This window comes from Ciconia boyciana, chromosome 10 (genome assembly GCF_034638445.1).
Source record: "Ciconia boyciana chromosome 10, ASM3463844v1, whole genome shotgun sequence".
Taxonomy (NCBI): Eukaryota; Metazoa; Chordata; class Aves; order Ciconiiformes; family Ciconiidae; genus Ciconia; species Ciconia boyciana.
Window position 1 is genome coordinate 22,104,489 of NC_132943.1, and position 25,898 is coordinate 22,130,386.

At 38.1% G+C, this 25,898-nt stretch overlaps 1 protein-coding gene across 11 annotated transcripts in view; it reads left to right on the forward strand.

Moving 5' to 3' along the window:
• Positions 1–13: 13 nt before the first annotated feature.
• B3GALT1 (beta-1,3-galactosyltransferase 1) overlaps positions 14–25,898 on the forward strand; it is a 225,140-nt gene continuing 199,255 nt past the window's right edge. For 6 of the 11 annotated variants that reach the window (XR_012044366.1, XR_012044367.1, XM_072874615.1 and 3 more), the window contains exons 1-2: positions 14–200; positions 11,913–12,027. The gene's annotated coding sequence lies outside the window, so the exon portion shown is untranslated. Of the gene's footprint in view, positions 201–3,734; positions 4,413–11,912; positions 12,028–25,898 lie in introns of all 11 variants that reach the window. The other 5 variants (XM_072874620.1, XM_072874618.1, XM_072874619.1 and 2 more) reach the window with 2 other exon arrangements.

Here is a 25,898-nt window from a genome sequence, read left to right on the forward strand (position 1 = left end):
TAACCGTTGTCAGTCGGAGAGGGCGAGCCCCGCCGGTGCCCGGGCTGCGCTCTCCTGAGGCGGGTGCTGCTGCCGGGCGCCGCGGCGGCTGGTGCGGCTGCGGGCGGGGCAGTGATGCCGGCTGCGGGGCGGCGTTCGGCAGCGGGAGCCCGGCACGGAGCGGCGTGCGCCCAGGCGGGCGAGGGCGGCGAGTGCGGCCGGTAAGGTCCGGCCGCGGGGAAGGCGGATGCCTGTCTTCGTGCGCGTCCGTTACGCCTCGTGCTGAAGGGGCCGTTGGCAGCGCCGGGCAGCGGTACCGGCACGGGCGGAGCGGCGGGCAGGCAGGATGCCTGGGGCGGGTGGCAGCGTCGGGCGGCGGTGGGCCGCGGCGGGCAGGGGTCGCAGGTGGACGCCGTCCCCCGCCGCCCCTTGCCGTGCCCTTCGGCGCGGCGGTCCCGGCCGTGCCCCTTTCCCGGTCCCCGGGCGGGACCAGCGGCGCGGCGGGAACTTCGGTGCCGCCGCCCCGTTGACGGCGGCCGGGGGCGCCCCGGCGGGGGGCGACACTAGCCCGCCAGTCGGGTCTGGCGGCGGGGCTGCGGTGCTGCCCTCTCTGCTCCTCCGTCGCCTCGGGAGGGCTGGAGCTGCCGGGGAGGTGGGGGTGGTCGCTGGGAAAGGCGGACCGCGCCGCGACCCCGCACCCATCCGGCGGGGTGCTGCGGGTCCCGCTTTCCGCAGAGGGAGCTGAGGGGGGCGGGCGGGCAGGACTGCCCCGCGGCCCGGCCGGCTCGGCTCGGCTCGCGCGGGGCGGGCGGCTGCTGCCCTGCGCGGGGAGCTCGCGCGCGGGTGGCGAGAGCGGCAACCGCCAGCGCGGACGTGCGCGCGGCCCTGGCCCCGGCCCGCCGGTCAGCGGCGCGCGGCGGCGGAGGGGATGAGCCGCTCGGCGGGGCTCGTCTGTGGGGCGGTGGTGCGGACTCCCCTGGTAGGAAGGATTTTGCTCGAACGTGGTCCCGGACGCTGAGCTAGGCGATTCACGTGCGGGGGAAGCTAACGAAGGTGGTGGTCTTGTTGTGGTCGCGGACCGTATCTTCAAGTTGTTAAAAGAGTTATCTCAAAGAAAAGTTATTTTAAAGTAAGCGTGGCGGTGACGGTTGCTATATGACCGCTGGCTGTTGAGACGGAGGAACCCCAAGGATGAAATCCCGTTTATCCGTGTGCACTCTTTTTCATTGTTCTTCAACCAGCTGTACTTGTAGTGATAGAAGATGGTATTGGAAGGCTTTGAAGTATTGTCAAATCTTGTTAATTTAGAAAAAATAGCCTGTAGATGCTCTTTGTAGACATTGATGTAAACATTCAGAATCTTTATTATATAACATTTTAAGGAATCTTTAGGATGCTGCCAGACTTTGCGATGATGGACCTGATCCTTCAATCATGGAAATAAAGAGGAGTTTTGACATTCAGTAGGAAGCAAGATAGCATCCACAATTAGCAGTTGAAGGGAAAATAGTTTCTGTTATCTCTTGATTATTTTGCATGTGATGGGTCAGGCATTTTAAACATTAAGAAACATTGTCTGCAGAAAACATAAAGAGCATTTAATTTGATTCTGTTTTTCATTCTTTTGTAGCTGAAAGCTTCCTTCCCTACCTTATAGGAGTGTATTGATTTGGTTCTCTCTTGATACAGAGCATTCTGAAACATTAATTCAGTTATAAGGATGTGTTCAATCACATATTGCATAACGTGCTTTCAGAATTTTTTAAAATCATGTGATAGATGTCAAGGATGAATAACCAACGTAAGCCCTGTTGTTACAAATACATGCTCTGCTTTGGAGAGCTGAAGCCCAGTTTTACAGCTGAAGGGATGGCACTAGTAAGTGTAAAGATTTGAGGTGTGGAATTTATAACTGATACAGGTTAATATTGTTCCCTCCCTGCATACTTACCCACTAAATATTGTTTTTGACAGAACATAAATTGCTAATGGAATTTCAGTTTCTTGTACATAGCTGATTCCAGATAGATCCAGCAAAACATCATATTGGCAAACCAGTTTTTCAGAAACTCATTTAGTTAACTTCAATCAATGTCTTCAGAGTATTTTAGGTTAATTTAGAGAGCAATCCTGATCCAAGTACATTGCACATAGCCATGATGCAATGTCTGAGATGTGCTTAGTTGTGCCAGTCTGCCTTATACCTTACCTGTGTTTTCCTGACGTGCTTTCTTAGGAAAGAAACCCCCACATTTTTGTGGTGGTTTTGTGGCAGAGACCAGTAGAATTTTTGCAAAGATTACAGGCTGAAAACACCAAGCTTTTTTTTTTTTTTTTTTCTCTTGTGACTGATACCAGATTTTTTTAATCTAAAAATCTAGTTTATGAATGGGTAAACTATAGAACCTTCAGCAAATGTGTAGTCTTTGTTCATGATACTCGTTTCACTGGGGTTGTTCTCAGGAGGACGTGCATGCAGGAGATGTATGCCACTGTATTTGCTAATGGCCTATCTTTGTCTTAGCCACTTTTTTTTCCTCGGAGTTCTTAGGAAACCTTTTCTAAAAGATCAAAATATTTCAATTGTGTATCTTCAGAAGGGTGCTCGATTCAGTGTTGATTTCTCTTCTTTGTCTGTTAATAAGTAATAAACTTTTTTGAAGCAGGGATCGTCCCACCACTACAATGAATATAAATGTATTAACCATTTACTTGATAAAAAAATATTAATCAGCTATAGACTTACTAATATTCATAATTATTTTAAGTATATAATGCTCATACCTAGTTTAACTAGAAAGCAGAATTTTCAGAGATTGTTAGCTTGCTTTTTATAGTTTTCTTCTATATAGAAGACAATGAGTCCATCTGTATGCCTCCCAACTAAAAGGACACTCACTAAAATAACAAAAAAAAATCTTGGATTTTCCTAAGCTGCTTTTGTAGTAATAATTTTTACAGGGAAGTATTGCTATATGCAATATAATAAGAAATGTGGAACTGAAGCAGTCAATGCTGTCACATTCTCCAACCTGCTGCCTATTTAGTTGCTTAGATTAAGATGGATACTAAAATATTAGTGATGTAATTTGCCATGAGTAGTAGGAAAATTTATTTATTTTGATACAGCTAGGGAGAACAAGTGGCATGCTTTTTTAGAAATAAGTACATATGTACATTTAGTTGAACTACTGAAGAGTTGCAGAAGATCATAGAAAATAATGAATGATGTATCTTGTCCTGGTTTTGGCTGGAATAGAGTTCATTTTCTTCCTAGTAGCTGGTATAGTGCTGTGTTTTGGATTTAGTATGAGAATAATGTTGATAACACACTGATATTTTAGTTGTTGCTGAGCAGTGCTTACACTAGTCAAGGGCTTTACAGCTTCCCATGCTCTGCCAGGTGCAGAAGAAGCTGGGAGGGGGCGCAGCCAAGGTAGTTGATCCAAACTGGCCAAAGGGCTATTCCATACCATATGACCTCATGCTCAGTATATAAACTGGGGGGAGTGATCGCTGCTCGGGGACTGGCTGGGCATCGGTCAGCAGGTAGTAAGCAGTTGTATCACTTGTTTTTTTTTGTTTTTCCCTGGGTTTTGTTCTTCTGTCTCTGTTATTTTCCTTTTCATTATGATTTTATTATTATTATTATTATTATTATTATTATTATTATTTTATTTCAATTATTAAACTGTTCTTATCTCAGCCCATGGGTTTACTTACTTTTGCTCTTCTGATTCTCTCTCCCACTGCAGGGGGAGGATGAGAGAGCGGCTATGTGGTGCTTAGTTGCCAACTGGGGTTAAACCACAACGATCTCCTTCTAGTTGTATTAGAAGATGCGAACAGTACACTGATCTTTTTGGAAAAGCTAATGCTGGTTTTGAACTGCAGTTAAAATACTGACTTGTAGCTGTTAGTACTGTCTTCAGCAAGCACAGCGACTGTAAATGCTGATGTATGGAAGCTCTGCAGAATTCCAGATAAACAGAAGTATAAAATGCCTCTGCATCTGAGTGTTCCCTTTGTCACTTACTCACAGGCTTCAGATGCTTCCAAATGGCGATAGTATCTGTTGCTGCCTAACACTGCCATAGGCATATGTGAATGTCCAAGATTGCTCTTGTTCAGCTCCTGTGTCTCCTGTGAATGCTTTCCAAGGAAGTTAACAAAAGATGCTCTTAAACGGGACATGGGAATTCAGCTACTGATGCTGAGGACACAGCTCTTCAACAGAGGGAGAGAGGTGAAGATGGGCGAGTTGTTCTTTGACTGATAGGCAGGTGTAAATTTCGGCAGAGCTGTGCAGACTGCAGATGTGTTGGTGGCTGAGATCAGCTTCCTGGAGTTCATCCAGGAGAAAGAATGGATGTACAAGTCTCTCTGAGCCTTGGGCCTGCTTGTGCATAGTATTAATATGGAGGCGAATCAAGGTGTAATAATTAATTACAAATCTCGTTTATGGGCACACTCCTCTTCTTGTATCACTACCTAAAATGTAAAATTGCTAGGTGTATTGCAGGTGTAGTGGGGGGTGGACACTTTTTTAGCCCTCCTGCATTCTGATTTTTGTAGCTCTCAATTTAACCTCCCAAACTATTGGGGAGTAATCTAAATATCTGCAATAGTTACTCATCAAAACTGTACTTTATTATTCCCTTAAGAATGAAAATGTATAATTTAATGCCTATCTAAATGTATAATTTAATGTATAACATAATGTATCACTACATATATTTATGAAATACATAAGTATACATTCTTTCCTCCTGAATAACAAGAAGTTACCAAATAATGGAGAGGGAGCTAATGGTAAGAGTGAAGTGAGTGAAGAATACGCTATACAACTGAAACCATGTGAGAATTCTGTTGAGCTATATTTATTCATTTCTATGGAGTCTTGCCAGTATATCTTCTCCCTTTGCAGAAGGTGCTCTGTATTATCAGTAGCCTCAAAATATTTCAGTTGTAATATGCCTATTTCATATATAAATACTTTCGGTAGAAGAGAAGAGGGCAGAAAATACCCTATAGATACTGGCTTTTGCACTCAGTTTTTTAAGACTGCCATCTGAGTACCAATAAGCTTTAACTCTTACTATCTTCTGAGACTTGCTGTAGTAAAAATGTGAATGTCTTACATGCTTAACCTTGCCTCCCTTTGAGCTGTTCTGCAGCTCTGCTGTTTGAGGGGCTGATGTTTGTTTCTTTTGTCCCTCAGCAGGTGGCTACATTTTCACTGAAATAGCCTATCCTGCTGTGGAATAACATCTGTGGCTTTGTGGGGGTCACACTGGCTGGAGTAATTCAACTATTTCCTCCTGGGTCTGACCCTTATTTTTGTTTAAAGATATAGTACTAATTTATTGCTTAACATAGGATATTGTATGTTAGAACTTATACTAAAGGTCTGCTGTTACTCAAATATGACCTGTATCTTTCACAGTGGATAAGAAGCAGGGGTTATTCTTTGTGGGTTTTTTTTCAGAGTTTAACAGAAGATATTAGGGAAAATTGAAGTTAAGAATATCAGAAAAGCTCTATTGGATCAGACCAGTGGGCCTTCATACTTGGGGTTTGGTCTCCAACAGTGATGTTAAGGGATGCTATTTAGGGGCTGTACACAAACCTAGCCACTTTATGTATGTGTTCCCTTGTACTCTCCCTGCGTAGTTAGTTTTCGTATTAGGGATGGTAGGTATATATCTGCTCAGTGCTTTTAGAGCCTGTTTGTGGACCTGCCAACCAAGAACTTGGCTTTTTCAAACTTGCTGATGCTCACTACCTTCACAGCCTCCTGTGGTGGTAAGTTCCAGAAGCTTACTATTAGCTTTGTAAAGAAGCACTTTAATCTTTTCTAAACTAATGTCTTACTAGCTTCGTTAGATGTCTCTTAGTTCTATTACTGAAGGATTTAGCAAGCACAAGTTTTACGTTAGTTTATTTACCACCTTCATGGTTTGACTGATCATGCTTCAGCCTTCTCTCCAACTGAAAAGCGTCTTTAGACTCTTTCTGAGGCAGGCACTCCATCCTTTTAATATTTCGTTTGCTCTGCTCTGACTAGAGTCTGTCCTTGAGATGCAGAGACCAGAACTTCACACACTAATTGAGATGTGGGTGGACCAAGGTTGTATAAATGTGCTCTGTCTTGTTCTCAGTGCCTTTCCTCATGATGCCCAATGTTTTGCTAGGTTTTTTGGTTGCTGTTGAACATAAAACTGGTAATTCCAGGGATCTGTCAACGATGACTCCTAAATTTCTTCTCCGAGTAATTTGTCAGCATGGTGTGTACGTGATTTAGATTATTTTTCATTAGATGTATTAACTTACATGTATCTACACTGAAGCTCATTTGTCATCTTTTTGTCCACTCTGAGTTTTGCAAGGTGCTTCTGGAGTTCTTTACCATCAGTATGGCATTAGTTCTGTGCTCGAAGGCAACTTCTTGTATTTATCCTGATTTTGCCAACAATATCATTCCTTATGAGTTTTTTCACGTGTACGTCTGATGTCTGAGAATCAGAATAAAAGTGTTGTACCAAATCAATCAAGGTGTTTGTAGATCTTAAAAATGGCTTGTACATAACATAGGCTTTGCTTTTTTGTTGTTTTGTTTTTTTTTTTTTCCTTTAAACCTCAGCAAACATGAGCTCAGAAGAAAACAGGTTAAGGCTGTGTCCAGAAACCCAGGCCAGATAGAAAGAAAACTCTGAAAGATGCCATTCGTAGCAATTAATCCAACTGCACTGAGTGGGGAAATGAGAATGGTAGTATATAGTATTTGATCCACATTGGTTGCTGTTAAAATTATGCTTAATTAAAACCAAAGAAGCTTTTAAAAATACTGGAGTGCAAAGTGATGTGTACTCAAATAACTTTAATGCTTTCCTAGCCTCTCTACGGATTCACTACACAACACGCTTAACTCCAATACAATCTAATTAATCACCTTCCATTTGTGAACTACATTTCATAGTAACATGACAATAATAAGCAAAGCTTTTCCCCTCCTCCCTCTGAGTTTTATTGGAGGTTAGGCTGGAAGCCCACCATATAGAAAGGATCTCTTCATGTTCCTTGTTCAAAAACAGGCTGTCATTTGATATTCAGAGCATGTCACTTAGAAGAGCTGCTGCATTGTGAACAGCATTGAGAGTGAGGTTTAAGGAAACATTAGAAATGTATTATTAGTGTGCTGCATTATTACTTGGTGTTACTTAGTAATAAATGTGGTTTCACAGCAGCATAAGTGACTCCAACTCCTGTCTGTGATGATTCTGTCTTCCCTTCTCCCAGTCACAATGACTCCATCCTTCCTAACCCTTTGCAGAACCACTTCAGCACATTAGTCTGGCAGAAGACCACTCCTCACCACTGGCCACTGGTTTTAAAAAAAAACCAAAACAAAACCACTTTCTGCCAGCTTGAATGTGCTTCAGAGAGGACCTTATGAAGGCTGATGCAAGGGAGGACATAGAACTATGAAGTAAATGCAAGAGGAGAGCAAGATGGTTGACAGGCAGCAGTTAAATTGCCTTATGTGCTTGTCAAACCACAACCTGAAGCACTGTTCTGTTTCTTGATTTATTGTTGTTAAAGTACTTGGCAGAAGTACAGGACTATTTTAGTAGTCAACCTATTGCTTGGTTAATTTAAATATTTACCTTAAAGAATTATATTTTACATCCTTTGAAGGAAGGCCCCAGCTGTTATACTATGCATTGATGAGGTCATCTGCCATGTAAATCTGGCTTTCTAAAAGACTGTGATACCAACTGCAGTTATTTGCCACAGTAGGATTCTTCTTTCATTTTGTTTTGCACCATAACACAGTTCACCAAAACAGCTTTTTCAAATTAGTGTGTATTCAAGTATGTAACAAATATAATATTTCTACTACTTGAATTTAGTAATAGGTGGTTGAAAGTCAGCTTCCTGATCTATTTAGTGAGCTTCCTGATCTATTTAGTGGGTGCTGTTTGCCAGAATCTGTAGCAACCAAGACAAGGCAGGCGTTTGCCACAGGAAAAGGTTTTGGTGTATCCCTTTTGCATGGTGTGCTTGAAACTTGCCTAGTGCTACTTCATGACAAACACGTCCTTGTGTACAGTAGCTGCAAAGTCATCGTCAGCTTTCTGTTGGCTGATGCAGCTCAAGATTAGTTTAATGTGGAATAGTGAGTTCATGATAGCCTGCAAGGATGTCATGGATGGACATGAACACTGTTAGTGTCTAGTCTGCACAGTCTTTTTTTTTTCTTTTTTCCCCAGTACTTAGAGGCCACGGTAGTGGCAATTGATGAATCTGTGCTGAATAAGTTTAGCAGCATACTGATAGAGCAGTGCCACTTACACTGCTTATCTGCCTTAAACAGGCTATCATCATAAAAAGTGGAACTTGTCTTCCATTGTTTAATTATGACAATATCTTCTTGTGTTAAGATGTATGCAATAATTCATCTAACATCTTCAGAATCTTCAGCCAAATTTTAATATGTTCTTCCCTAGAAAAAATACTTTCATGTAGGTAGGATAGTAAATGTAAAGGAAGCCACACTGCTGTGGGCATCCACAAAATATTCTACACCAGTTAATTTCTTCTATGTACATTTTCGAAGAAGACACTTTAAATCTCAAGAAATCATTTGGTCTGTTAGGTAGCTAGTAAGAGTGGCATTAGTACATTCATAGCATTGTACTGTATAAAATTATAAAAGTTTATTTAAAGCTTTCAGAATTTGCAAGATTTTTCCATGTAGAAAAATAATACATTTTGCTTGGATTTCAGACTTTGTAGTAAACCCACTAGTTTTTCTTTTTGCCAAGCTTTTGAGTATGCTAGGTGTTTGTTAAAAGGCCTCAGAAAATGCATCTTACCTCAAACATAATCATAAAATGAATTCTGCTATATGTAGTTTGCTACTGTATTTGCCTAAAATATACTAGGAGGTAACATAGCACTGCTAAAAGTTGGCTGAAAGATTCAAATGTATGAGCATACTACAGGTTTTCATAATATGAATTCATCTTCAAATGAAAGTTTCTCACCAAGTTAGTGGCAACTAGGTCAGGTTGAGTCTGATGTCTCAAGTCTGCATATACTTGCTTGGCATTCATCTCTATCCTATCAGTTTGTTAAAGAGCACATTAGTACTTCTGCTCTGTAATACCTATTACACAAATTTTGCTATGTTGCAGCTCAGGTGAAAAAATGTTCTGCAAACTCTGAAGAGACTGGCCTACTTGCTGGAAATTTTCATGTGCAGATTTCAGATTAATGTACAAAGTCAGATGTTCCCATTGATAAATCAGGGATTGAAATAGACTATAAAAGTCTGGAATAGAATTTGAGCATCCGGTCTGCTGCTGATGTTGCAAGTTGGATCATATTAAACATTTCACATGGAAAATATACTGCTACTGGGATAAAATTGTTTTATCCATATATTCTGTCTAGTTTATTAAATTAGAACTCAATGGGAGTAGAATTCAACACATTATGTCCTAGTTACAGGTGAGGAGGAGATACTAAAATACCATATTATGGGTATCTTACTCTGAATATTTCTCTGATGAAAATACAAAATCTTGATAGGTGTGGGTATGAACAAAAGAAGTGTGCATAGAGGCATCAAACAAAAAGCTAGTTAAACTAAGAACTAACCTCTAGAAGTTCTATACAGTTTATTCAGTAATATCCTCGTTTAAAAGGGAAATGAAATACTATTGTTTGTTACTGGCACAAATTCTAAACGTAAACAGACAACTCTGTTGAAAAGTTCCAAACTAAGATGTTTGCTGTGAATTGTTTTTCATTTGTAGAGAAGAGACAGTAATTCTTCCTCTAAGATTTGGTATTGATATCATCTGAAGTCTTCTGCAAAGTGAGTTTGGTACTGCACCTCAATTAGACTGCTGTAATCTCAGGAATGGTCATGACAAAAGTAGGTGGCAAGAGAATTTGTTAGTAAAAGCAAAAAGCTCACCTGCAGGTTTTTGGAGAGGAAAGTAATGCCATAGCAGCAGCCGTCCACTTTCAGACATTTTGTCATTTCAGTTTCCTGAAACAAAATTCATTCATTCTTTTTAGAAATTAAAACATAAAATGACACACTGCAAAATGGCTCAGTAAAAATTGCACAGAAAATAACTGACTCAAGTGATAGGTTTTCCTCTGAAGATGTTATACTTGTACTAGGTATCAGACTATGTGTCAAGTCATAGTAAAATGTGTGAATGAATGTGGATGATGCAGCAGAAGTGGTGGATCATATAACAGGGAGACCATCACGGTAGGCTTCTGCTAGGTTTTGTTTGCCCTGCAAGGACTTCTTGGAACAAAGACACCCCACCTGGAGGTAGAAAACTTCCGTGATCCTCTGCCTATTGCTGCATTTCATCACTGGCTTTTGAAGGAGGCACCTGACTGTTGCTGGCTAGGTTATTGTAGATCATTCTGGCTGGCTGGCTGTCATGGGATCACAGGTCCACCTAGAGGTAGGCACCAAGGCATAGGAGTTTGAGCCTGGGCCAAACCATACCCACTTTATATTTTTTTAAACTCTATATATTACTATAATAACCACAAAGTCTGGGGAAGCTGTGTATTGGTTTATGTGTCACAGCTGAGGTCACCTGGAAATCATCTCCTTCATAATTTGAAAACTCTGAGAAAGGAAAATTTCTTTATATCTCAGTAAAAGTAAGCAACATAAAAGTGCTAATAGAACTTGTCTTTCGTAAAGTATGTCCCTATTTTCTGTGTGGTCACTCAGCCAAGTTACTGCATATTTTCATTTCACTATTTGTTATCACTTGTTTGAGGTGATTGCCTGGTGGTGAGACTTCTGACATGAGCAAACAGGTCAATTACATCTGAGCAAGTCCTATGCACTTTGTACAACTGTCAGTGAAATGAAGACTCAGACCTACTGTAATTTCTATATGAGACCTTTTGGGCTGGTTTTGACTTTGACTGCATGTTACCTGATATTTTGGAAGTAATTTAGAGCCTGTACTATCCAGAATTACTGTTAATGCAGTTCTTTCTAGCAAGACACCAATAAGGGTTCTGCATGGTTTTTCCAACTTTTATAGATCTACTCGAACTTTTTAAAAATATATTTTGCCCATCTTTCAAACTATCAATGTTTATATTATTGGGCCAATATGACCTATAAGCAAAGTTACACTTACACAACATGCACTTGTTTGAAAGTAATTTTTAATCACAGTTTTAACAACATGGCTTTAAGCAACTGTATTAACAATATTACATGTTTTTACTTTTTAAAAGGTGTTTTGTAATTCTCTTTAAGACCTAGCATGTGTGCATAGGTTCAAGTGTCTACTGTCCTGTATGTTGAAACATCCTCTGAATAAAAAGTATAGTGATTAATACTGGAAATCAGTTTTAGTATTAGTTACATTATAAATGCTTTTAGTAGTACTTGTTTCTTTACAGTCTTTGAGACTGAGTTATCTGTAGAACAAGTTAAGAAGTTTCTACACAGTGCAGCAGAGACATGCTGTCAGTTTTGGCTCCCAGATTCCCTGTTGCTCTGAACACCAGAGCAGATTTGCTTAGGCCAGAGATGATCAAGAGCAGCAGTCCAGGCTGGATGTGGTGGATCAGTTTCCATGTTGCATTCTGGCCACTGCGTACTCTAACTAATTGGTCCCAACTGCTAGAAGACAGCCGGGAGAGCCAGATGAGATCTGCTGGGCCTGAAAGTGCTCTCAGACACACGGACATACATGTGTACCTGGTGGCACTTGTACTTGCTTGGATGAGTGAAGTTCAAGGGTACTACAGTTTGGTCCCCTAGGAGCCTTAGCCAGATTGCATGAGCCAAATCTGTGTTGGTGCTGGGGACACTACAGAATCAAGTAGCTTTTAACTGGCTTCGTGACAGCTTGCTTCTCTTGCAGAGTGGAAACTTCATGCACCTGAGGACCTGGCCTAGCATTTCCACAGTGATCATAAAAATGCTGATCAGAACTTTAGTTTCATCTTCTCTCAATTCAAAAGCCTTCTAAATATGCAGTATGTACATATTTATTTATGCATGCCTAAATTGTTAATCCATTACGTTGTCTTGCGTACTAACTGTGAATTCTGTAATTGCTTCAGTTTTGTACACATTATGTGCCAGGATTTCATAACTCACTAGATTACTTTTTTGCCTGATTTGCTGAGAAGGGCATAATATTAGTAAAGGTAGCTCTACTTTGTTATCTGATGGACTATTTTGATGAAGAAAAATAAAATAATTTGTTTGAGTTTTGTATATTTTCAGTGTTGAAAAATAAAATCATGTTAAGCTTTTGAAGGTAATGACCACATCTTTCATATGTAAAACAATACAAATTGTTGTAGTCTTAGTTTCTTTTGCTATAGAGTAGCTAGATAAGAATATAGTAAATATTAGATGGATAAGAATATACTTACGGTACCAGGTTATCTCATGGGATATTAAAACTTATGTGATTGTTCTCCTCTGTCTAGAAAGACAAAGATTTGTAGTCTTTGAACAGTTCTGATAGGTGGTATTATGAAAGATGATTATAAGAACCCTGGAGATGACGTGGGATTTGGAAAATCCGTAACAAACTCCAGACTGGTTGAATTGAGGACTTACAACTGGAAAAACACTTTTTTTTTTTTTAAACTAGTAAAACTTAGTTAGGCTAGACATTTTTCAATGAGATGCAGTGACATGCTTAAAGACAAATAGATTTTCGAACTGTATAAGTAATATAACAATATATTGTAATGAAAATTCAGGAGGTGTTCCCTGTGAAGCATAGCACTAATATTTCATGTATAACCAACATGGAAGTGATTACATTGCTTTACAAGGGAAAGTTGGTACCACAGTAGCAAGCAATATTACAAGCTAATACTGCCTCTATCTGAAGATGTATTGTTTTGTGGTAATGAAATAGTGTAATAACCTTGCACACCTCTAGAGAAGAACCTCAACTATAGCTCTCTGGAGTTATTCTTCAAACAGTATTATTCTGCATAAATAATTTTTATGCAAAGAACCGTTACAATGAACAGAACCATAATAATGAAATGACCATATTGAGTGTTAACAAATGCATAAAAGGCAGGCTAATATACAAGTATATAGATAGCAACAATTAAAAAAAAAGTAAAAATAGTTGATTGCCAAGTGAGTTTCACATTAAAGGCCTTATCCAAAGCTCACTGGACTAACTAATAGGGATCTCTAAGACCTCAGTTAATTTCAGTCAACCTTGAGTCCTTTCCCCTCTTCCATGAGAGTGAAAAGCCAGGACTTCCCTGAATTTCAGTGAATTCAGTTTTCAGGATTTAGGTAGTTAATACACCTTCAGTGCATTTAACAACTTTCTCTTGAACACAGTGTTGCGAAGATTTATAGTTTTCTTTTCCCCAAAAACTGCAGCCTGTGGGTTCATCAGGATACTATCTGTACTATTTCATCCTGATTGTTTTATCAGGGCTTAGGAGGACCTTGCTTTCATAGTATTTGTTTACTGTCAGGAACACTGTGCTGAATTTTTGTACTATACTTGTTCTGGAAATAATGAGAGAGAAAACAGTGAAAACTGTGTGAGTTTGGGCTAGAAATCTAAGTTGGCAGCATGTGTATTTTACTGTTTTAAAGAAGTTTTGAATTCTTGGAGGAAAGGGAACTTTGTATTTGTTATTTAGTTCATTCAGTCAGGTTTTTTACTGTAAATGGTGCCTTCCAAGCAAAACGCCAATAGTCTCTTCTCCATTTAGTGTTTCAGACATTTAACTTTCATTGTTATTAATGGGAGTTTTGAACGTATATCCAAGAGACAGCACAATTTGATATTCAAGAAAGCAAAGAGAGAGGTAATGGCAAAGATTAGATGAATAATAATTTTCTCAACCTATGTTAAAATTTTTCTGGCTTTATAGAAGGGTTAAAACTGTGACATTTATTGGTATCTTTATATTTACATCTTCAAAGTTTCTTGTTGTTTTTTTTTTCCTCTTTTGCACAGCGACTTGTATACTGCACTTGGCTTTTTGAACCAGTTAAATCTTTTTTCTTTTCCAGGCTACTTTTCTTTCTTTTATTTAACAAAAGGTAAACAAATTTGCATTTTAAAAAAGGAAAAGAAAGTCGAATAAAAAAATTGTATGCTCTGTTTTACAAGGATGGTTTGAGGGGAGAGCATTCCTAGGAAGCTTGTATATTATTTTTTGGTTTTCTCTGAGTGTAAACTATGAAAAACGTTTTTCAGTTTTTCCTCTTCTGATCCAACTGGATTTTCATACATAGGAAGACATGCCATGTGCATATGGTGCTTTGTTCCTTTCAAATATACAACTTTTTCATCATTTGGAGAATAAGCATAACCCAGTTGTTTCTTGTTACGAGGAAATACTGAACTGTATGAAAAGGTGTTACCTAGAAATTTTTGTGCCTGTTACTAGCTTAAAAGGGAAATAGCTTTCCCTCTCATCTTGCTATATTATACCTTGTGTATTCGTATGAAAATTGTTCTTTTGATTAGGTCATTAAGATATATACAGAAGACCTGACCTTGCAGACCTAAAGTACATACAGCTCACAGAAAAGTCAACAGGATGTTTGTTCGTGAAATGAGAATCTTGCTGAACTAAAGACTGTACTACTACTACTACTAAAACTTTGCATCAAGCTTAAATTCATAATACCATAGCAGCTACACCATATTGAACGCTGTCATGGAAATGCAGTTTGAACTCCGATGTTTACCCAATATAGAAGTGATGAATACATGGCTCTAATGGAAATGCCATTTTTTGGTGCCAGGTAGTTACTCAGTGACACTGAAGATGATTACTTTGGTTCAAGAATTTGGCATGTCATTTAGCAGTGTTCTAGCTACGATGCATTTCAATGGCATTTTATTAAATATGCCAGCTTCTGTATAGCGTTTGACTTCTGGTGGCAGTGACATATGACTTCTTAGAAAATGCATGTCTGCTTCACAAAGTCAGATGGTCTCCAGGACCGTGTTCTAGGGTCATGTCAAAACTTGGCATAAACTTGTATGTAAATTTCATTTGCACTTTTTTTCAGGGTCAGTTTCACTAAAGGGTATCAAGGAAGATGCTTAAAGTGTAGCTGCATGCAACACATGCTATGCCTTTTATCAGAGAGGTATCAATCAACAGAGGTGGTGTTTATTGTCTTTTCCTGTTCTACTGAAAGGACAGATTTCAGTCCCTCTAGAGCTCTGTAACAGTTGCAGAGATAAATAGAATTTCCTAAAGGGAAAGGATAAGTCTGCTCTACTTTTGCTATTTGCTGTTTGAATTGCTGTTGTCTGTGGCTAGCTAACAGGTGCTGTTTTCTCTTCTGTCGTGGAATTGCTGTCTCTCTGACCATCCACAAGGCTTCGTGCCAGTAGAAGATGATGTAGATCCTAAATTCTTATGCCTTTATAGGATTTCTCTTTTGATTTGATAAAACTGCATGCATATACTTATTTTTAGACCATTTGCAACTGAAGCACATATGTTTCACAGCATGATAGAAAGGGTACAGTAGAACTGGTTAGGCATGATTAGCAATTTTGGAAGCATGAGGGCTATGTGCCTTTTGGAAAATAATGCTGCATAAGAGGTGGTTTTGGAAGTGTGCAGTAGGGGTTTTTCAGTTGAATTTGGTAGTGGTGACAAGTGTTGACATCTATAAAACATTAGCTCATCTCTTTATCCACAAAACAAACAGCACAAGCAGCAGCAACTTAAACTAATCTCCTCTGTGACAATGTTTTTTATTTGTCTTTTATAATTTAGTATCAATGCCCAGTAAGCAAATTTATACACATGCTTTATTTTTTGCTTAGTTACTGCCTTCAGTGAAAGGTTTTTCAGGGTTGATTTTAAATTGCCAACAAGTGTGACAGTAGCAGTGCTTTTACTTTTGATGTGGACAAAATATGCAGTAAACTACTCTAAATGAACACAACTACACTGAAACTCTACTCTCTGTGTGCAGAACAAAGATACCCAAATGACTCCTGTACTAGAAGCAATATAATCACAATAGCGTGAAGCTCCTTGTATGTTAATTGACTCACTTGAGAAAATACAACTCTGTAAGAATAGTATAACACCTAAATTGAGTTGTCTACCTCTTCACTAAACCCAGAGTCAATCATGTGACTTTTAAGTATTTTGTAATTTTTATGTTGAAGTAGAAAACAACAGTTCTGGCAGTAGGACTGCCTGTAAAATCTTAATTAAGATTTCTTCAGTGTCCATTGCTTTCTTGTATACCAGTTTTATATAAAGACAGCAAGAGAGAAAATGCATTAATGAACGTTATTTGGAACAAAAGTTTCTCTAATGTTCCTTAAAATATTTGCTGCTCGGTAAAAAGAATTGGAGAGAATGGAGCTGTAATCTAATAAAGAAGACAGAACATTCTCTGTCCTTTTGGAAAAGTCAGAAATTCACCTTACACATCACTAAAAGAGGATATTGTGATTTGGTAGGGTTTGTGGGGTTTTGTTGTGGGTTTTTTGTTTGTTTCGTTTGTTTTTTTTACTGTCCAGATTGTTATTTGTTCTAATGTCCAGTAATGTTATTTCAGCTGCACAAAAAATCAGTGGTGTATTCACTCACTTTTCTCATGTTGTGAACCCTGTACTCTGTTTCAAAAAAAACCACCACCTCTGGGCGGTTGATGGTGTGCAGCACTTTACATGTGTATACCATCTTTTAGCCAGGGATTTCTTTTTTCATTCTACAAGCATCTTTTAAATAAAAGTTGGAAACCAGTGCAGTTATATACAAATGTAAAACGCTTCTGTAAAAGTTAGTCCTTGAACGTCTAGAATTTACTAGATTCTGTATGTACCACTGTAGCATGAACTCAGTATAATTCTGTTTGGCAGCAATAGAACTTTCTTTTAAAGCTCAAGAGGTTGTCTCAAACGATAATATGTATCTTGTATATTTTACATATATGTATATAACTTAAAATGTTGTTATTATTATTACACTGTTAAAAAAACTAAACTTTAGGTGTGACTCAGGACAGACACCAAAATCTAAACATTGCAGATGCTGAACTGTGGTGGTGTAGTTATCACTGGTGAGTTATCAGCAAGAGAACTCACAGTTTCACCATTTAGCCATGCTGGAAGGCCAGAGAAAAGAGGGTTACTTTACAAAACTGTTGCAGAGAGCCTGTCTTGTTATCACAGGTCCTTTGGTTTTGAGATGCTGAGGGATTCAATCACTAGGAAATGTGCTTTGCATGCCATAAGATCAGCACTGTGTTATACTCTGGCTATCCTTGTCTGCAGTGACTACCACCATGTTAAGTGCAACAATCTAATAAAGATAGTCTAATCATGAAACCTAATCTAATCAACAGTAGAGCTAGACCCATAGTACAAAGATGCCTAAAGTTAGCTCGACATTTTATGTTGTGAAGCCAAACGAATGGTCCAAATTGAAACAAACTGGTACCAGGAGGTATCAAAGATGCATCATCTGCTCCAGTCTTCCTCTTTTCAGCAATTTCCCTCATCCTTTTTTTGGTAATGGTTTTGGTTCAGCAATAGGGCCCTAGACAGCAGTACAACAACAATACCAAACTAGCCGTTGCCTAAATGTGCTAATCTAACCAGCCTGGATAACATCAGACTTGAAGGCTTGACCAATCTCAGATCAGCCACATCTTATTCACTAGGTGTGATGTAAGCACGAGGCTAGTGTTTTTAAACAAGGAGTAGTAATTTCTGGCTTTCCCCAGATACTAACTTAAGTTCATTTAAATAGATTTGGGGTGACATAGGAAGCAATAATCTACTTAAAAGCTTATAGTCCTGTGAAAATATTTGCAATCCCATTCAGTATGTGGATGAAGTCCAATGAAAAGACTCTTTCTGGTGTTCCACAGAATAAATCCAGTGTCTCCACTCTTGCCAGCATGCTAGGAGTTTCATTTCCCATATAAAATGGACTTCTACCTCATAACATGATTATAATTATTGTATAAATGGTTAGTTTTTATTGGGAAGATATTTCTCAGTTTGAAAAAATATTTTTTTTTCCTTGGTGCTAAAATTATTGAGGTGGGGGGTTTGCAAGAGAGAAGCTTCAGTATCAGAACCCAAACTAGACAAAGGGCTAAAAATGCATCTTAAGGGCCATTAGTCAGAATAACTTGAGCTGACAGTAGCCAAGATTTGTTTTATATATGAAGTTCATAAAATAGCAAGTTGGTTTCTTTAGCTAGGAAAAACACCTGAAGAGGTACCTTTTTTGCTGCAGTTGCTAGGGAGCGGCTTATACTATATCTGGGGGATATAATGGGAGTCGTGTGAAATGCACTAGCTGATAATTTATCTCAGAGTGGTTAGAGCTGAATATTGCATTCACAGAGCACATCTCATTGTACAAAATGAGAAGATGAGATGGATGCTGTTAGTAATGTTAGGTGACAGAGCCACTGTGGTATACAAGGTACAGTACACGTGTCAGTAGGCTGTCAAGAGCATGTCATTGCTACATGATTCATAGGTGGGGCTATGATTAGGTGAGCAGCAAATTAATACATTGGCCAGATGGGAGGAATGAACAGACCAGATGAGAAGAAGGAAAACCTGTATTTTGATCTGTTTGACAGATCTGGCAGTGATCAAGGTCCTGAGAATCCCAGATCACGCATTCTTTTTAAGACAGGCTCATTGACTGTGAGTCTGTGTTGCCAGTAGTATGTTGTTTAACAAAATGAGGATGGGTGAATCGTAGGGGGATCTGACTGACCCTGCTCCAAAGTGAAGTTGCCACTGCATTTGGAAAAACAGCTGCTTAGCTATGAAATGTCAACATCTTTAATAGAAACCTTTATAATTACTTGGTTATAGAACCTCATTATTTTATTTCAGAATCTGTCAGAATGGAATTATTTCTGTTGAAAACATGGCCTTAACAGTTTGGTATTATTGAAACTGTAAATGTAATACATAAATTATACAACCATAACAGTGATTTCTTATTTTTGTAGCATTAAGCATTTAAAAAAATTATCCAAATATTGCTAAAAGTTTCCATTTTAATATCATATTTAAAATTCCACAAATATTTTTTCCTTATTGAATCAATACAGTGATACTGTCTTGAAGCTTAAATTAATTGCTTCACTCCTTTGAGCACTGGTGCAAGTTTTTCTCGCATACTGTACACAGAGATCAAGTGTGTTTTCCTCAGCAATTACTGCATTTGTTCAAAGTGAATTAGAAAATCAAAAATGTTAGGAACTCTCTTTAATTAGATGATTAAAGAACCTGGCAAGCAGTGTGATATTCAGATGAAAATGAAAGGTATTTCTTAGCATTTTTAAGCCATGCTAGAATTCAGATAGGACACTAGTTGTGCTGTGCAGTTTAACGGCCACAAAAGGGTTTGCAGTCTCTTGAAATGTTGTATGGCATATGTTTATAGTTCTCAACCAATTTTATCTTTCCAGGCTCAGCCACCTCACCTTGAAGGATGCTTTCAATAAGCAATCTTACTGTAAGCTGTCTGAAAACATGTTATTCCTAACAGCAATTTGAAACCCATTGGACTTGGCCTTCACAAAACTTTGTGAGCAGATTATTGACTAATATATACTATCAAAATGCAGCTGAAGTTAATGAAGTTATGACTTTGTACACTAGCCAAAGATTTTCCCCAAAAAACCTTCCTAATCTGCTTTTGCAGATTACTAACTTCTCCAACATTTTCTAAATGTTAGAGGTTTTTTTCTTTTTGTCTTCAACCTTTAGGTAGTTGACTCTTCCTCTTAGCCTCCTTCCAACAGTTTAACTTCTGTAATTTTTTCATAAAGGTCCAACATTTTTTTCCCAAAGAGATCTTTTGGTATTGAAGCAACATCTCAAATTGATTCCAAAGGCTCTTTCACTGTTCAGACTTTGTGTGATGCCTTCTTTTGAATAGACTTGTTCCACGCACATTGTACTGAGAAACAGTTACTTAATTCAGAAATGTTCCTTATTAAATGAAATGCAAAGCCTTCTTCTGTAACTTTTCATATTTTTCTCTTATTCTCATTTTCCTTAATTGATTTCTATGTGGCTTATAGTATTGTAAGTTTTAATTATTGTTATATACATTTACATGTTTTTCATTTAGCTGTTTGGGTTTGCTTTTATGAAGGAAGCACATAAAACTAAATCATTCAAAAGAAAAAAGGACTAGACATTGTAGTTGCTGTTGTATATAGTTCTCTACTATCCCACCTTCGTTCTACTTTACTTTTGAAATAGCATAATAACATTTCCAGCATTAATACAAAGAATTATAAAGAAACAGTCTTAACATCTGGAAACTCTTTTTTGGTCTGTCTTGTAAAATGTGAAGTATGTTATTTCTATTCCTCCTTTCCTCCCAGTCAATTTAACTGTTCAGACCTGGACACTGAGCATGGGAAACACCAAGGCAGAGTCAAATACTTTTGCTTTCCTTGGTATAGTGAAAATCTCTGTGTGTTTTTAAAATATCTACTGTTGCAAATCTTCCTAAGATAATTTTTTTCAGTTGAAATGGTTGGTACTTACAACAAGACTGTTGTTTTATTACCAGTAATGATCCTAATACTCATATAAACTGTTTCTTAAAATCCTTGAAAAGTCTGTATAAAAGCTAGCTAGGACTAAGAGATTCTTATTATGCATTCATTCTGAAGTGTTAGAGCTGCTGGAGCAGTAAGAAAATGATTAATTGTAGTTGATTTTGTAGTTTGGCATTTTTCAAATCTTCTTTCCTGCCCTGGATAATGCCTATTTTATTTAAAATAGCAGATCGGAAGAGAAGTTTTGTCTCTGCTGCAACCTTTTTGTATTAGATTTATAGTGTGCTCTCCCAACTACCTTAACTCTTTGGAAAGGGTTACAATTTGTTTTTATGAACCTGAAGGAGAAGATTTGATGCAAAGTATTTGATCCAAATATCCAACATCTTATGGGAAGAAGGGGTAAAACTTGGAAAATAAATCTAGAACTGGATTTTGAATGTTTAAATGGCACTGGTTTTTAAAGGGGCAAACCTCATCCCATCTGGATCTTTTAGCCATTTAAATAAAAATCTATTTTTTTGCTGAAGTCCAGCTCTAATTCCTTAGAATCTTTTTGCAAAACTAGACAAAATTTTGTTATGTCTTGTTTAAAAAAAACCCCTTTCAATCTGTAAATGCCAGGTGAGTTGTCAGATGTTCCCAGAGATCATACTCAGTCTTTTATAATGAAATACTATTTTTCTTTTATGCCTGTGAAGAAATATGTGATTTTTAGGTAAATATCTCTTCATGAGGGGCATTTATAGCAGATTGCAGTCAATTGATACTCTGCTGGAGTTAGTCCTGGTAGTTACATTCACAGAAGTCTGGTACAGCAACATAGTTTAATTTCTGAGATAGCCATATAACATTGCAAAATGGAACATCTTTCAGTGAGTCACATTTCATTTTAGAGCCACTCTATTATTAGTAGTAGTATTATATATAGTAATATGACATATCATGTTATTATTATAGTATTCTTCCTTACATGTATGTAACTTGGATCCCTTTGTGTGAGGCAGTATAAATGTAAGAGAGGACAACAGCTCCTTCTCCAAAGCATTTGAAGTTTGCCCTTAATGATTCAATCCACATTAGATATATGAATTATACAGTATCTCTGAACTTGTAACTTTTGCTGTCAAGAAAAAACATGTTTAAAGGAAGGGAAATATCTTCTAGTAAGCTGTATTTTTACAGACTTTAGCTTCATATATGATGGGCTTGTTGACAATTCACTGATTTCTCTCTACCTTGGAAGGTCTCTTAGGTCAACTGAGAATTCAGGGTTTCATCACAGATACAGAATTTGTAAAGTCAACATGATTAGTGGTGTCTTGCAGACTGTCTGCAAATTGGCTTTGCACTCACAGTATTTTTTCATTTTTAAATATCATTTCAAGTTGATTGAGAAGAAATATTCTAAAACATAACTAGTGGAAAAAGGATGTAACAAATAAGCACATTAGCAGTAACCTGTTTTATAGGGTAGCTACCTATTAAATTGATATTTGCATGTGGTAGTAAAGTGTATTTATATTTTGTGGAGTGTGAAAAGGGTCATCTATTTATCAAGCTTGCTTGTGTGAGTCTGGGGTAGGGGGAGGGAAGCTTTTTGGGTTTTGGTTTGTTTTTTTTTTCTTAGAAAAAGGAATTACACTTTGCACAAGACTGGGATTTTCAGGCCCTACAGAGGAAAAGCACATAGTAATAGTAGTGCATTTTAATTTTATCATTCACTGTACTTCTTGTTGATTTTGTTGGAAACAAAGTCAAGTAAGCTTTGGCACTGAGCTGTTAAAACTCAGATATTTACAGGAGGCAAAATGAACATCTGTGAAATCTCTATTGCCAGAGCAGCAGTCACCCAAAGTGTAGGCACTCATATGCAAATCCTGAGCCCTCTCAGGGAAATGTTCAGGAATTTGAGGTGTGGCATAGGGAAAATACTTGAATACTGCTTCCGCTCCCTTAATTCTTATAAATATCTGCAAATATGTAGATTGTTTGGCTACAAGGCTAAATTGAATAGTGTTGGGCTGATATAACTTTGATTAACAGAAATAGTCCTGTAGGAAATAGCAGTCAAGAATTGCCGTAGTGTGATTATGCCACTGGCATAACTCCTGTGTCTGAGCAAGGGCTGGCGTTCAGTTAGTTTGGTTGGTTTACACCACATACCTACAATTCTTAAATGTCCAGAGAGAGCAATTTTGTGACTAGTAGAGTAAATCAAAGCCGTAATGTCAAGGTTAAATTCTGACTCCTTGTCTTTAATGCCATATATTCTATATTCTTAATGCTACACTCTTCCTGATGAACCTACAAAGTTTGCAATCAAAGTATATTCTTAGCGCAGACAGCGGCCAAACTGAAAACAAAATAACAGGAGTTTGTATGAGTGTACTGGTGGACAGTATTCAAAATATTAAAAAAAAAAAAAAAAAATTTGTCTGAGTGTGCTAGTGGGATAAGGTTATGTAACTTTTCAGAAGTGCTGGCATTCAAGCTAACAGTATGTTTCATCATTCATCATGGGTATCAAGTTGACAAAAACAAAATAGATCTTCAAGTGCTCATTTTATTTTTGTAATATGCTCATAAACAGGATGTAATCTCTGTTCTCGTGGGCTAACCATACATACAAAATTACTTGCTTTATCAGTACTTTACTAAAGACATCTTTCTTATCCCAGTACATTTAAAATGTTTTTATTAGATGATAAAGTCCTTATAATTTCTGTATGATTTAAGTATGTGAAGTGTCAAAACGGAAGTATCGCAGCTGAAGCAGGATATGAAGAATTCTGATAATGCCAGTTATTAAGAAAAAGTTTTTCAGAATAAAAGAGTTTTGGGTTGTTTTTGTTTGGTTTGTGTTTGTGGTGTGTTTTGTGTGGGGGTTTTTTTTGTTTGTTTTGTTTTGTTTTTTACTTTCCTTAGAAGTGACAAAGTGACTCTGGGGAAAGAAAAAAGAACAAGAAGGGGATTTATGGAACTTAAAGAAACAGAAATAAGGGCTCATTTAGCATGCATGAAAAATTTGTTCTATGTCTCTCATAACCTCTGTTGGAGTGCCTTTCCCTGAAATAGGATCATAAAATGCCTATTTTTATCTTCGGTCATATTGCAAGATAACTGACTTCTGTATTTCAAGTCTTTAGCCATACGAAGCTGTACAAATCCTAGAGTATCTGAGGAAGGAACCTTCAATACCAAAAATCTAAACATTTAAAGACATAAAAGAACTATAAAAAGAAATGAAATATTAGTGCTTGAAGGGATTTTTATAGCTGTAGTGGATAGCTAGCTTTAGTCTCTTTGAAAGATAAATATTATATAAGACTGAAATTCGTAATAGGGAAGACTAATTTGAAAACATGTATTGTCCATTTATGAGTTATGTTTATGCAGACAGACCCCAAATTAAGTGAAAGTAGTACAATCAATGTTCGTTGGAAGAACTGCGATGTAATTAGAGTTTAATCTTCAAACAAGCCTTCTCCCTCCCAGTCATGCGTTTGTTCCTCTCTCCTGCTTGGAATAGTTTGGGGTGCAATAAACCCAGATAATACCTGCATGTTTGCAAAAGGCTGAATGAACTATGGGCTGCTCAGAGACGTGGCCTGGGGGAGGGAGGATTCTTCTCTGCTGTTCTGTGTTGCAACCATGGGCTAGGGCTAGAAGCTGTTTCAGGCAGACAGCACTGTAGCTACTCGAGGATGTAGCCTAAAGCAATGTACCTCTACATCGTAATTTATATAGTATATGTATTTAGATATACATTGAACAGTTTGGCGTTGCTGTGCAGAAGTGATCCAGAGATTCTGAACAGTAGTGAATCATCTTTTTCTGCCATTGCACCCTTAATTTTCACTGCAGTGTTTACCCCAGCATTTCCACCCAACTTTGGAATGGCTATAAATGGGTTATGCAAGTTGTAAGACAAAGAAAAGGATCTATAGGAGTGAGACAAAATAGAAGCTCCAGTGAATCCCAGCCAAGGTCCAACGATCCTGTTCCTAGTGAAGATTCCACTATTGCTGCTCAGCAAGAAAATATTAAATTTCAAACATTAGTTTTGACTTATTAAAATCCCTTTGGTCCCTCTCACAGCTTTGTTTTCTGACAGAAAAGGTGCTTCTACAGTGTAGTTCATTTAAGTTAGATAATCCTAGCAAATGGTTGGATTGTGCAAGAAAGACCAAGTGCTGTTGTCGCTAGACATCTTTATGTTTGTGGATGGTTTCATATTACATTAGTGGAGATATTTTTCTGGATCATTCAGCTTAGCCAAAATGAACAATATTGCAGAATGGGGAATATTACTTAGAATTAAATTTTTGGCATATTTGAACATAACACAAAAAATGCTTCTATCATAGTATGTCTAAAATGTGATGTATTTAACGTGGTATTATTCTAACTTTTAAATACTAGCAATTCAATTGTCAACATACTTGATCTTGAGATGTACACTGAAAACTGCTTTCTAGCAAGGGTCCTCAGGGAATCACCTATGAACTTGTTACTTTGCACATGACTGGCAAAAGGTCTTTGTGATCAATCTGTCCTGACTAGACCCAGCTGGTGAGTGTGGCTGTAGGAGCTCCAACTCTGTGAGGATCGAGGTGAGGTCAGCCAAAGCAGGTAGCTGCATTCCAGTCAATGAAGAAAAATTTAAGCTGAATTGTGTTAAAGCTGACTAGTATCAGTCTACCCAGGGTGTTACCACCTGTTCCTCCTTACCCACATATTAGCTACTGTTTTTAGAGCCACAGACCTATGTAAGAAAATCTTTCAATGACAATTATGGTAAGTCTGAGCAGAGACTGACTAATGAGCAGCTTCCTTCAGCTTGCTGCATTGTGGCATCAAGTTTTAAACCCTGGTTGACTCCAGTTACCAGCTATAAGGACAGTCAGGCATGAATTAAGTGATGTTGCCAAGTTCTCCTCAATGCAACTCTTTAAATGTAAATAAAGTTGCAGGAGTTGCACTGCAAGCTAGTTTTTGTTATGATAGTCCCCTTTGGTAGATGTTCTACGTTCCTCTCGGAATGAAGCTGAGAACTCAGTTGTTTTTTTGTTTTTTTTTTTTAACTGATGAAGGTACCTAAATCAGTAACAATTACTGTCTTCTTAATTTAACAGTTGGTTTTAAAAGGAAACTCAGAAGGCCAGCTCAGCAACTAGATCATTTGTTATTCTCGCAGATTCTGGAGATGCTGAACAGGCTTCACATCCTCCATGTGGGTTACGCTTGTTAGCGCAGGCTTGGTTTTGTTTTGTTTTGTTTTTTAGCTGCCAACTAATTTCAAGGA